The 12,648-nt window shown below is 50.8% G+C and overlaps 1 protein-coding gene across 2 annotated transcripts in view; it reads left to right on the top strand.

The window, feature by feature from the left end:
- The first annotated feature begins 4,647 nt into the window (after positions 1 to 4,647).
- SLC6A12 (solute carrier family 6 member 12) overlaps positions 4,648 to 12,648 on the top strand; it is a 35,203-nt gene continuing 27,202 nt past the window's right edge. The window contains exon 1 of one of the 2 annotated variants that reach the window (XM_035345448.1): positions 4,648 to 5,161. The gene's annotated coding sequence lies outside the window, so the exon portion shown is untranslated. Of the gene's footprint in view, positions 5,162 to 12,316; positions 12,339 to 12,648 lie in introns of those variants that run through there. The other variant, XM_035345458.1, reaches the window with a different exon arrangement.

The raw sequence follows: 12,648 nt of genomic DNA, 5'->3' as shown, positions 1-12,648 counted from the left end.
AAATCTGTCAGAGAGACCAGTCTCCAAAGCAGATCAGGAGATCCTCTGAGCTGTGTGGCTCTTGGGCTCCTCTTGCATGGCTGGTGGCAGGCCTCCTGTGGTAGGACCAAGGGAGGATTTTCCCCTGGGCCGTGATGATGGGGGCTCTTGGGTCCCTGCTGCCTCTTGACATTTTCCAAGCGGATGCTCTGCATTCAGCTCCCTCCCACAGGGACCATGCTCCTCCCAGTTGTGGCACAGACAGCTTTAGCCTCCTGAGGACCTACAGGTTGGCGCTAATCTGTGAGCTGAGGGTAGGAGATAGTTTAGAAACCCAAGAAAAGGCCCTTTTGGAAGAGGCCTGCAGTGTGATGGGGGATGGAGCCATTCCACTTGCACACAGTACTGACTGGTAGAAATGACTTGTAGAAATGAATGAATGGAGTATAATGCAGAAGATATTTTTTTCTGTTGGCTTTCTGTGTGAATCATATTAGAAGCTCCAGCAAAAGATATTTTTATACGTGTCATTCTAATTTCAAACAAAATTATGCTTTCATTTCCCTGTAACATCCGTAAGAGGTTTGTCCCACTGGGAAAGTAAATTAAACCTAACGTAAAATTGTCCGCAGCTCTCTCCAGAATATGGTTGAGGTAGAAAGCCTGCTCAGCTGCTTTTAGGCAAAGTGGGAGTCTGCTGAAAGGCTTGTGATTTGCTTTGTTTCAAAATAATTTGGTGTCCAATGAACTGGGCATGTGGTTTATTGATCCGGTTATATATGAGCCAGGAAACCTCCGAAGCCTGTGTTCCTAAATGACCTAATTGCTGTAAAGCTTTGGAGGAGCTACGCAGGCCAGATAAGCAAGAAAACCAAAGGTTTTGCTGGATATTCTTATTTGTGATAGGACTTTGGGATGAAATATTGGAACCTGTGATGCCTGGCTTGAAATACGACTCGGTATATTCTGCATTACTCACTGAGCAGACCGATGGATTAAATCTGAAATGAGTACACTTGAAACCTCCAGATATGGTATTTTTTCACAGCACCTTTTAAAAGACTTAGATCACATCAGTACCTATCATTCACCAATTTACAGTGCCTGGAATTTTGGTGAAATTTGTTGGAATATGGTGATTTTGGAATATAGATTTTTTTTGGGGGGGGCTTGGATTAGAGTGAAAGGAGTTTATATTGCATTCAAGATCAGCCCAGTACTCGTCCTCATGTATGTAGTCTGTGGCATGTGCCCCTGCTCAGCATCTCCCCAGATGGAGAAGGTATGATGTCTTTTTAGACAGGAGACATGTAAATCTTTGTGATTTCCCCCCAACCTTCAGAATCCAAAATCTGCATCGTAGCCTGAGAAGTCAATCCATAAGTTTTAGGAATATGGGATGACATTAAAGACACATTTTATTTTTCACGGTGTTTTTTCTTCTTTTTCTTTTATCTTTTTTCTTTTAGTTTCAAATGAGAAGTTTACACAGAGATAAAGGAGTCCCTGAGATTCTGCCTGGGTTCATTAGTGCTTGGAAAGACTGCCAGGGTCCATCTCTCCATGAAAAGCAGGCTCTGCTTTTCCCACTGTGGTGTGTGTATCAGTAGTGCCTGCAGAATTGTCTCAGTCCCCGATCAGGTGAAGAGGTCCTGGTGATACTTCTGTCCTCCATGGACCAGGATGCATCTGATCCTGTGGGAAGCAGCCTGAACCTTTGGTCTCCCCAGGTGTTCCAATGGGCGCCCTGAGGGATGCTTATCCACCAGCCATGGACTTTATATACAGCCATGGACTGTATATAAAGCAGTTTTTCTGTGGCTACTGAAGAATCATGCAGTATGAGTCATGTTGGATGTTCAGGTGACAAGGAAGGTGGATGTGTGGGGTGAAGACAGGGTATGGTGTGCACACGGCGAGAGCAGAGTAAGATTAACATCTTAATATGGGAAATACTTAATCCTGTGAAGCAGACATCCCCAGATAATCTGCTAAATGTGGCCTACAGGCCAGCGCAAATGAGCGTGTCCCTTGGAGCAGGGTGCTTGGCTGAGCCCTTGTCTGTTAATGTGGTTAGCAGCCTGCTGTGTGGGGATCTGCACGGCGCAGATAAGGCAAGTGCACAGCGGGAGCATGAAGAAGCACGGGAAGCTGTTGCCTCTGAGATATTACCAGTGACTTGGTTGCTCCCTTTCTCCACCTGACCTGTCCAGAGTTATTTGCCCTCCTCCGTCCCCACAGCCTGACCGTGTCCTTCACATCCTTGTGACAATCCGAGGTGTTTGCTGTCACAGTGTGCGCCCTGCACCGACAGGTTTGGCTGCCCTGGGGAGGCATGGAGGACAAGCAGGAGCAAGCGAGCCTGCACCTGGGTCCTCTGCCTGAGGTTTTCCATCGTCCTCCTTGGCCTCTGATCACCAGGAAGCACTGATGTCAGACTCAGAGAGGCTGCTAGACCACAGACGTTACCCTCACATCTCTAATCCTCCCCACTTCTGTTGCCAACACCAAGCTCCTGAGCCATTTGCCCTTGCTTTGTCCTCTCCCTTGCCATGGGTGCTGTGGAATAAGATGTCTCTCCCTTCACGTGATTCCAAAGGCCTTCCAAAACCCTTCTCCCGAGCCCTTGGGAAGGTCATGGATGGTGGGTGGCACTGACGAATGCATGGCGGGGCCCTGTGCTGGAGTGGTGCTGTGGCTGCCGAGCCCGTTACGGTTCTGTAGGGCCTCATTAACACTCGTTACTTTGGTTATGTTTGCTTGTGATTAGTTACGCTGGAATTGTTGTAGGAAGTTGCAGGCTTACTTAAGCAGAAATTAACCATAAACATAAAAAATAAATTATAAGAATGCCTAGGGGAAACTCCTCTAAAAATATAGCATTCAGCCGGCAAGGCAAATTCCTGATTAAACAAGCAGCTGCTCTCTGTCCGTGGGGGAGACGGCGTTTCTTCAGTTTCATTAGCAAAGTTGCCAAAAGGTTGGATCATTGTAGATGAGCAAGGACAGAGGTGGCTTCTCTGGCTGGAGGCCCAGTGAGGTGGAAGCCAGGTCTGCACCATACTTTGTCCTCAAAGGGCAAGAGAAGAGGGTGCACTGCCAGCCGGCAGGCAGGGAGCAGGGTGGGAAGGAGACCTTTGCTGGTGTGAAGGATGTGTCCTCTGCCCTTGACCATGGTGGAGAAGGATGATGTGACCTGGAGAGAATCATCTGCTGTGCCAGCTGCCTTTCTTGGGGGTCCCAGGTGTGGAGACCCTTCACAGCAATGCAGCCCAGAGTACCTAGCTGGGGCTGTGTCTGCTGTGTTTGCTACATGGCAACAAGTGGCCAGTGAGCCTGTCACCCTTCCCTTGTCCTTTCCTGGGTTTGTACCCCCACAGCCGAGCTGGTCAGAAGGTGATTTCTGTTCTTCGATCTGGTCCATGACACCAGGGCAAGTCCTCAAGTGGAGGCTGCCATGGCGGGATGAGGTTGCCCCATGTCCATAGCAGGGTTTAAAACATGATGAATTATAGCCTAGGGAGAAACTCTGAGTGTTTGTAACTTCTGGTACTTTCTTGGCTGAGAATTGGAAATAGAAGCCTTTTTTTTCCTGATGAAGAATGCTTTTCACCCATTGATAGATAACATTTTCATTTAGGTTGTCTTTCTTCTTCTTTTGCCTGAATACCGCAGGTTATTCCCAACTACAGCTTGCAAAAAGCTGTGATGTTCTTGCGAAATATTTCAGTGATAAATCAGGTTTTCAGGTCAGCTCTGCTTACCTTGGCTTATCTCAATCCCCTCTTCATATCAGGATAACCTCTCCCGCCCCTCTTCCCAGCTGACCTGGCTGCCACCAGTGCTCTGCGGCAGGACAGGCAGTGGCACCATCCTTTGTCAACAGGGACCAGGGCAGTCCCAACCCACTCAGACACCCCAAGTGGAAGGTGGAAACTAGGGCTTTGAAAAATGGCATGTCTGGAAAGTTTAGCCCCAGAGACAGGGGGCCATCCTTCTTTGTCTTCATGTGGCTGTGCATGAAGAGGCTCCACATGCCCCAGATGCTGCCCCAGCAGGATCATGGCCTCAGGGCAGGGCCTAGGATGTCTCCAAGCCCCCATCCCTGGGGACATCCCCCAGTGCTTACCCTGAGCCCTCCTCGTGCCTCCCAGCAGCAGGGGCTTGGAGACCGGAGCAGAAGGGGAGGTTTTTCCCTCACAGCCCTCAGCATGGGGCTGGCTCCCTTGTCCTGAGGATCCTGCCAGGCACGAGGGTGGCTCCCATAGTGCTCCCTGAGTGTCTCTGGCACAATATGTCCCTGGGGCAATCCAGCATTGCTCCAATACGACGTGATTCACTGACTTTTGGCACCTATGGAGGGTTTGGTTGAGAGACGAGATGACAAAAAACCTCTGCAGAAAAGGCAGGCATGTAAACCTACTGCCTCCACCTCATGGTGGCGAGGGCTGCTGTCAGCTCTCAGGTGGCCAGAGGATACTCCTCTGGTGAGTGCTGACACTGGTGAGAAGACCGGATCATGTGGTGGACACGTCCTATCTTCGATCCCACATGCTGCTCTGATTTGACCGTGTGGGTACACGAGAAAGTCAGTAGGAATTTGGCAGGCATGTTTGCAGGCAAACCAACAGACAAAACAGCAGCCACCATTAAAAACTTACCGAGCCGAACTGTCCTGAGAAAAGCAGCAAACCCCGAGTGCCTGCTGCTGGCATTGCTCACGAGAAGCACTGAGATGGATGCAGAGCTGGGGTCGTGCCACGGGGCCTGTTGCGGCACCATGCCCTGCTGCCACCTCTCCAAGGCCCCAGAGCCACCCATTGGTGACTGCGGCTGATCTTTGCAAACCTGGGGCCTTTGCCCTGCCCGACCACGGCCGCTTTCTATTCTTGCTTTCCTGTTGGGGCCGCAGTTCAAGGTCTGGAGAGGCGTATGTGGTAAGGGAGTCGGGGAGAAAGTTCTCCCTCCCTAATGCACCTCCCTTGCTACCGCCCTGCCACCCACCTGCGAGCTGGTGACAGTGTGCTGGGGAAGCTGGTGGAAGGGGAGGGACCGGAGGAGGAGAGAGGGGAGTCTGTGCCTTAACTCTTGCTGTATCTCTTTGGCTCCTGGTGGATTCACTGCCTGGACTCCGGTGGGACGGGACGGGACGGGCTTGCCTGGCGGAGCTCACCGGGTGCAGGTGAGCTGGGCATTTGCTTGCAGAGCAGGTCTGGTGGCTGTGCACGCCTTGCTGGCAGTGCCGGTGTCTCCTGTCCTCCCACGGGCAGCTGCTGCATGCCGGATGCCTGCTGTGTGCTGGGGAAGGGGCCAGCAACCCTACCGGGGGAGAGCTTGCAGTGCCACGCAAAGGGAGAGAGGGCTGGAGGACAGCGAGAAATAATCAGCTTGGAATGGCCCAGGGAAGAGGCTGATCCTTAATGGCTCCTGTAGGACAAAACGGGCAGCAGTGCCACCGGGGGCTGCCAAGAAGCTGTGGAGCACGGGGATGCCTGAAGGAAGGGCGAGTAGCACTGGAGGCTGCAGCAGAGCAAGAGGAGTCCTCAGATGGGTTGAGAAGAGAGGGGAGCAGAGGGAGATGGGGATGGAGGGCAGCGATGCTTAGGTGGTGGTAAATATGGGAGGAAAGGTGCTAGGGCAAGCAGGAGGCAGGGACGCCCTCTCCCCCTGTCCAGCCCTGCAGAGCTGCTGGCCCTGTGCTGGCACATGGATCTGGGGCTGCAGTTCTGGGGCTGGAGGTGTGTTCGGCAGTGTGATCCTTGTTCTTCCTGCTCAGGGTGTTCCCACATCTGTTCCTGGTTAGGGGTGAAGAGAGGGAGGGCATGGACAGTCTGTGCATGTGCTAAACTCTGGGCATCAGCGGGTGTGTTTGTGAACAAACCCAAGCAGATCACATGGGGGTTTCATAACACCTGATCTACATCTCCTTAAATCAACAGTGCTTTTAAAGTAATCACTGCTAATCAGGGTTTTCATCCAATGTCATTAGAAATGTTATTGCCTCACTTCTTCCTCTTTGACAGCCACTGATATGAGAGGCTGAACCTTGGACCTGACCTCTGCAGCTCTGCAAGAGCCCAGCAGTGCTGGACTCATGGGTGCAGATGTGGTCCTTGCTGAGGGCTGGCTAACAAACCCTGTGCCTTGTCCCTGCTGGCCAGTGCTCCTGGGCAGGGCACCAAGCCCACAGGAAAGGTGTGGTGCCCTGCAGCGGAGAGCAGGCACATCTCCTGCAGGCACAGGATGGAGTGGCACTGGGTGGGTGGGATGCACGTGCACATGCACTGCTGCAGGCATGGCTGGCAGCGGGATACAGAGCCGTTGCCGTCATAGCCAGCAACCTCCTCTCTGCCTGCCCTCATTTTGTGTGTTGTGCCCGTCCTGTGTCTACCCACGGTCTGCAAGGCTCAGATTTTAGGTGCTAGAGATGTTAGGGTTTTAATGCACAACCGTGGGCTCCCTGAATCTGCAACCCTGGTGAGGACCTGTGCAGGACTCTGTCCTGTCCCTGTGGGGTCCCCCCAGGCTGCACAACAGGTCACTGCCCCTGCCCATGGTCCTGCTGTGGCTGCATACTATGGGGTCTTGTGCTACAAGGCAGTGTGTATGACCAAGGTATAAGCTGAGCAAAGTCCTCAGGCGTATTTGATTCAATGTGAAGGCAGAGAATACTTTCTGAACACATTTAAATCCTATTTATGGACTTCATCGGTTAGTCTTGATTTTTTTCTGGCTAAGTACAAAACAACCTCTATATCTGTCCTCTACAGCAGGGACAGTGAACCACGACACCAGGAGACTGAGCCAGCAGGGAGCACAACAGCCTACGCTGCTTTTAGCAAGGGATGGGATGCTGGCAACAGGAAGGTCCAGCCTCTGCTAGGTGCTTGGCAGGCTCTGCTGCTCTGGTAACAGAGGGAGGGCTGGGCGAGAGCCATTTTGTGCCTCCTGAGCTGGGGCTGTGTGCTGTGAAGGACGATGCTCATACTCCTTGCAGCTTGCATCACAGATGTACGTGTTGCTAGCATACCCGCAGTTGCTCCTTATCTCACTCTTGCTGGTGTCAGTAAGCAGCAAACTCACCAACTGCAGGAGCGTGGCCCTGGTTTCACAGTGGAGGGAATGCAAGCAGGGTCTGATCCTCGTGGCAGCCTCCCGTGCCCCATGAACCTTGCTGAACAGATGCTTTGAGAATGCCCCTAAGCCCACGCAACCTGCAAGTTAATTAAAAGGTGTAAAGAAGCCAGCTAGCTTTCAACAGCTCGAAAAAGAAAGCATTTTAATTTTGACTGCTGTCCTGGAGCTGATCAGTTTTTCTCTTGCTACACCATTCCTTGCAGCTCTTCTCCTTGCGGCTGCAGCAAGCGGCGCTCCAGCAGAGTTTGGGTTTGGGAGCAGCTGTCCCTATTCATGTTGCTGCTCTCAAACTGCCTGGGAAGCACTTATTTCTACTGCTAATGTTTTCCTGTCCGTCTTGCAGATATGACCTACTCCAGCAGCAGCCCTCATGCACTAATCCAGCTGGGTTTGTTCCCTCAATCCAGCTGGGTTTGTTCCTTTGTGCCCTGGCTCTGCTGCTCCTCACAGAGCCCTGACTTTCTGTCCCTGCTCCCTCCTCCTGCCATCAAAATGCAATGCAGGCTTTCAGCTGCTGACCAACTGCCAGCTCATATTGTGCAACCAGTGAATTTTCTGCGTCCTCCTGCTCCTCCTTGTGTAACACAACCTAGCCTTCCTTCTTTCTGATTCCTCCCTCCCCACCTCAGACTGCAGTTTCCGTGCTTGGCTGCTGCTCATTCCACAACAAACGCAAGGAGCACAAATGCAATGCAGCTGTCTGCAGCATCGCCTGCAATTCCTCCTCCTGCAGCTCAGGCAACACCTACGAGTGTCCAAAGGTGCTCTAAGTTGTGTTTCATCCGTTAGGCATTATCTAGTGCTTTTTGAGGATGTCTCAATTGCTGTTTCACTGTTTGCACATAAGATCTTCCTCCTCTCATTTGCCTTGAGATAAAGCAGCAGAAGAGGTCAAACAGAGGAGGTTAGCTTCCCAGTGGTAGGAGCTCCTGCATGACGGCACTAGGCTTGTGGGAAGAAAAGCTTCAGGAGAATCTCTGATGGCTTCTTCCTCCTGTGACAAAAACCCAAGCAGCTGCTTTCTCTTGTTCCTTGTCTCATATGAGCAGCCCTCAATAAGCCTTTCTTGCCCTAGGTTGAAGTGGTTGAAGTACCACTACAGTTTGCTTTCAAAGGGCACTTGCATTCTTCCCTCTTTCCAGTTCCTGCCTCCTCCCTTTAATGATAGCTTGCTCCCAAGCAAAGCCAATAAATGTTGATTTTGGTACGTTGGACTGAACAGGTGAGCATCCACAGTGCTTCAGGTGTGTCCTTGGCCTTGCTTGCCTTGGTTGCCCATACCTGATGGATCCCGTGGTGGTAGGTGCAGGACAACATGGCCCAAAACTCATGGAGACACAGGGCTACCTGCGTCAGCTACTGAGGAGGGGACTTGTTTATGACTGCCTGCATGCTGCCTGCCCTCTTTTTAGTGCCTAGGAGGATCCAGGTGGGTTCTTATTTTTGCAGCATTAAATCTTGTGGAGAAAAAAATGGGCTGCCTGCATGCACCACGCCTGTTGCTTTGGGTGGAAAGGAAGCCCTCTCTGTGGGAAGACAGGTCACGTCTGCCAGGGGTACTCCAGGCCTGGAAAAAGGCTCCTGAAAGCACCAAGGGATGAAAATAAAGCAGGGAACCTCTGAAAGATATCGGTGAGGTCCAAGAGAGCTGAGGACAGAAGATGGAGGTGGTGGCTGAGTGGGTTCAGGAGAGGGGCAGGACGGCATCTTAGCCATGGGAAGAGCTTCATAGCAGAGGAAAGAAGAGGCTGAGAATGAAGAGGATGTTTCTCCAAAGTTTTGGAGAAGGGAGAGCAGTAAAATCACAGGCAGGCAGTGAGAGGCAAAGTTTTTTCTCCAAACTTGTGTGTTAAGGACAAGAGAATCGAAAGGGAGATGAAAATGTCTGCATGTTGGGGAGGATGTAACACAGCGGGCGGCTGGGCTGCTGTGGGAGATTCAGATTGTTCCTAGCTGGAAACAAGAAGTTATTTGAGTCCCCATCTGGCCTGAGAACATATAGGGCTGGAGCACAGTAGGAGCAGACATTCAGGAAAAGAGGCAGGAGGTGTGTGAATAGGCTTTCTGAGAGAAACAGCGGGCAGTGCAGAGGAGGGAGATAATGGAGAGGTGTAATGCTGTGTCTTGCTTTGCCTGGGAAGGGGGAAGCTGGAGCTCATGCCACAAAAGGCCCAGATTTTAGGCACTGGTTTAATCTACCACCAGTTTAAAATGGTTCCTATTTAAAATAGGAACATAAATCCACAAGCACAGGATCTCCCTCGCTGGTCTGTGTCTTTCCAGCCTTGTCCTCCAGCACAGTGCCTGAGCTTCTGGCTTTGTGTTGGTCTGTTGTGGAGCTAGGGGCTGGGCACAGAGTCCCAGCCCTGCTCCAGACATCCCTGAGCCTGGTGGCAGGGCTGAGGCTACGGGCTGGCACCCAGGGCAGTCACTGCCTGCGATGGGTGAGAGGAGGTCTGGCTGTGATCTCCCCCTGCCCCGTGTGAGACAGGCCTAAGACAAAAACAGGAAAAACACAAATATTAGCAGAAATAGGCTGGCTCTTGGATCCTCCTTGCACTGAAAGAATAAAAGCAGAAGATTAGCTAAGCCCTCTCCTGTCAGCTTCTCATGACATCCTCAATAAGTCCAGACTTAAGCACCATTGTGCTTGATAATGTGCCCTGGACTGCAGCAAATTGGAACGTGCCAAGGACTGTGACAGATCAAACACGTTTCATTAAGTACGAGTTATTTTTTCTCTCCCATTTGACAGCGCGCGGAGCTCTGCTCCTCTCAAAGACGAGGAGGCTGTGCTGCAGCATCTGAATGAACTGATTAGCCAGCTGGCAGGCCTTGCAGCAGGCAGGCGGTGGGGAGAGGGGCCTTGCCTGGCTCCTTGCAGGGGCTGAGAAAAGACTGGCAGCAGGACCTGGTGCTTCCACCTCCCCATCCAGCCCGGCAGGAAAGCTAACTGGAGGGGGCAAAGTTGGGGCCGAGAGCACCACCGTGCTGGTGAGCTGTTGATGCCCTGCGAGCTCCGCACCAGGCAGCATGTAGTGTACATGGCTCAAGGTCTGGGTCACACCACGCTCTTTAAATGTGGGGCTAGAGGCCAGGGGACTGATGCAGCATCCCACTCAAGGGCAGATCCACATGTGCTGTAGTACATGGTTGGCTTGGGCAGTGCAGGCCATACCTGTAGATAGTTGCTTTCTGGCATATAGAGCATAAAGGGCTGGGAAAAGAAGGGAGGTTGCTCCCTTAGCGCCTTGGTACATCTACATTTGGCACTGAAAGTGGTGGTGCCCGCAATAGTAGTGCCCTATATATAAGCCTTTATTGGAAATAACTCTAAAAAAATCTCTCAGGTTTAGCAGAGGAACAGAATCTTACTGTTTCTTTTTTAGAACATGCACCTTTATAGCCAGGAAAATGGTTTTCGTTGACCCCTGACTGCCCTCCTCCATGCTTTATGCTCCCCTGCTCTTGCTACAGCTCCTCTTACTGAAGGCGATGTTAATGCTTTGCATGAGATTGAGCCACCTGTGTTCAGAGCCTATGGAAACATGCTGCTGATGTCAGAGGGAGTAGGATGGGTCACCAGCACTAAGGCAGACCGGGGAACAAAGACCTGGGCACTTAGAGAGCAATTGGTGTATTGCACCGTGAGGTCTGGTTTCTTTGCTTTGCTTGGATGACAGGCAGGAAGCACACCTTCTGCCAAAAGCTGCTTGCTTTGCTATGAACATTTACTGAAAGTGGTCTCTTCATGTGCAACTGTCTTTCTCTGCCCCAGGGCCTGATATATCCAGAGGGTTAGCATTTAGAAAATCATTTCATGTGCACCGAGCAACTTGCAGACACAAATGAGACATGCTAATAATGATGCTGTCTTGTGTGGAGGAAGTGCAAACATGGCCCCCATTGAACACCGCACCAAAGCAAATGTTGTGGTGTCTGTATGCTGCTGGGCCAGCCTGTTGGTAAGACCATATGTATCATTACTGCCTGTTGCCTCAGGCTCTCTGGCAGTCCTTACTGCTCATGAGCTGCCTCACATGCTATCTAGCCCCAGGTGAGAAAACTCAAGAGTATGCACAAGGAGGGAGAGAATGGTGTCCTGGTCCTATCTGAGGGTGCAAAAGGTTGTTGGATAGGCTCGGAGGTCCTATAAGGTGGAGGAAGTCAAGCATGGTGAGGTATTGTTCGTTTAATCCCTGGGCTGAGCTACCCATAGACCCGTGCCTGGACTTCTGGGGGAGAGCTAACTGCAGTGGTCCCAAGGAGACCCGCGGGCAGAGGAAGGGTTAAGCAGTATGAGTGATGCAGATTCTTGTCCCTGCTGCTCCCTGGTAATGGGGATGCCCCCTTAGGATGCGCAGAGGAAACAATAGATGTGCTATTAAAATACCTATCAAACCAACAGCAAGCTAATGTGAAGAGACAAAGCCCTGTTTTCCTTGCACATTCAGCTGGTGGCAATGGAAGCCTTTAACAGGGATGTTGCTGCTTTGGAGAGATTTATTTCCAGTGTGGCTTCCTGATCCCAACATGGGAACATCTATCCCTTGCTGACACCAGTCAGCCCTTCAAAGGCTAACTTCTGCTCGGCAATGCCACCAGCCAGAGGTAGCTACAGTTCTGAGTTCCCTGGCATGGTTCATCACCTGTCCTCTTTGTGCTAGGTCTGTGCTTTCCAGCTGGACTCACACATGCATCCTACATCAAGTAGCTCATTAGAGCAAGCTTTTGAGGGGTATTCTTTTAACTAAGTCCAAGGGAGCTTCCTGTGTTTACACTTCAGCTTCAGCAGATCAATGTAAAATGTCAACAAGAAGTTTTGGTCTGACCTGGGTGAATTTTGGCTAGATTTTCATTGACTAGCCAATGAAAAGGACTTTGTGTATGATACAAAATTATATCTTGCAATTAGCAACCGCTAACTTGCTTAGTTAGGATGATGCGAAGCATAATTCCTGGTTTAGTATAGACAGGAGAATGTCTTCCTCATGCACAGGAAGCACCTCACAGGCCCAGTCACATAGAACCACAGAATATCCTGAGTTGGAAGGGACCGATAAGGATCATCAAGTCCAACTCCAACATTCAGTGTGCCTCCTCAAACAGAGGATTTGCTCCGTGTTTCCACATCTGGGCTTTTTCCTACTAACCTTTTCATTGCAGGAACTGAGCTTGGCTAACCTTAGTACATCCCTGCCCAGACCAGAAGCACCTCACAAGTATGAGGGTCTTTTTCTAATCTTAGCAGCAATGTTTTTTTTTTTTTTTTTTTTTTTTTTTTTTTTTTTGGGGAAAAAAGAGATGGAGGTTTGTTTCTCATGCCTCTTACTGAAAGGAGCCTTGGTCAAATAAGTGAGTGTGTGTTTTGCTCAGGTGTCAGGCTGTATTGTCATGTAATGTGGTGACCAAGGGATTGAAGAGAGCACTCCTGGCAATGCTACTTGAAAAAAGATAATAGATCACCCATTCTTAGTCAGGCTATTCATCATTAACATTAATATCCTGCCCTCTGGAGCCACTCCAGGAGCC

This window comes from Oxyura jamaicensis, chromosome 1 (assembly GCF_011077185.1).
Source record: "Oxyura jamaicensis isolate SHBP4307 breed ruddy duck chromosome 1, BPBGC_Ojam_1.0, whole genome shotgun sequence".
Classification (NCBI taxonomy): Eukaryota; Metazoa; Chordata; class Aves; order Anseriformes; family Anatidae; genus Oxyura; species Oxyura jamaicensis.
The sequence above is the reverse complement of the archived record's forward strand: the minus strand, read 5'-3'. Positions and strand labels throughout refer to the sequence as shown.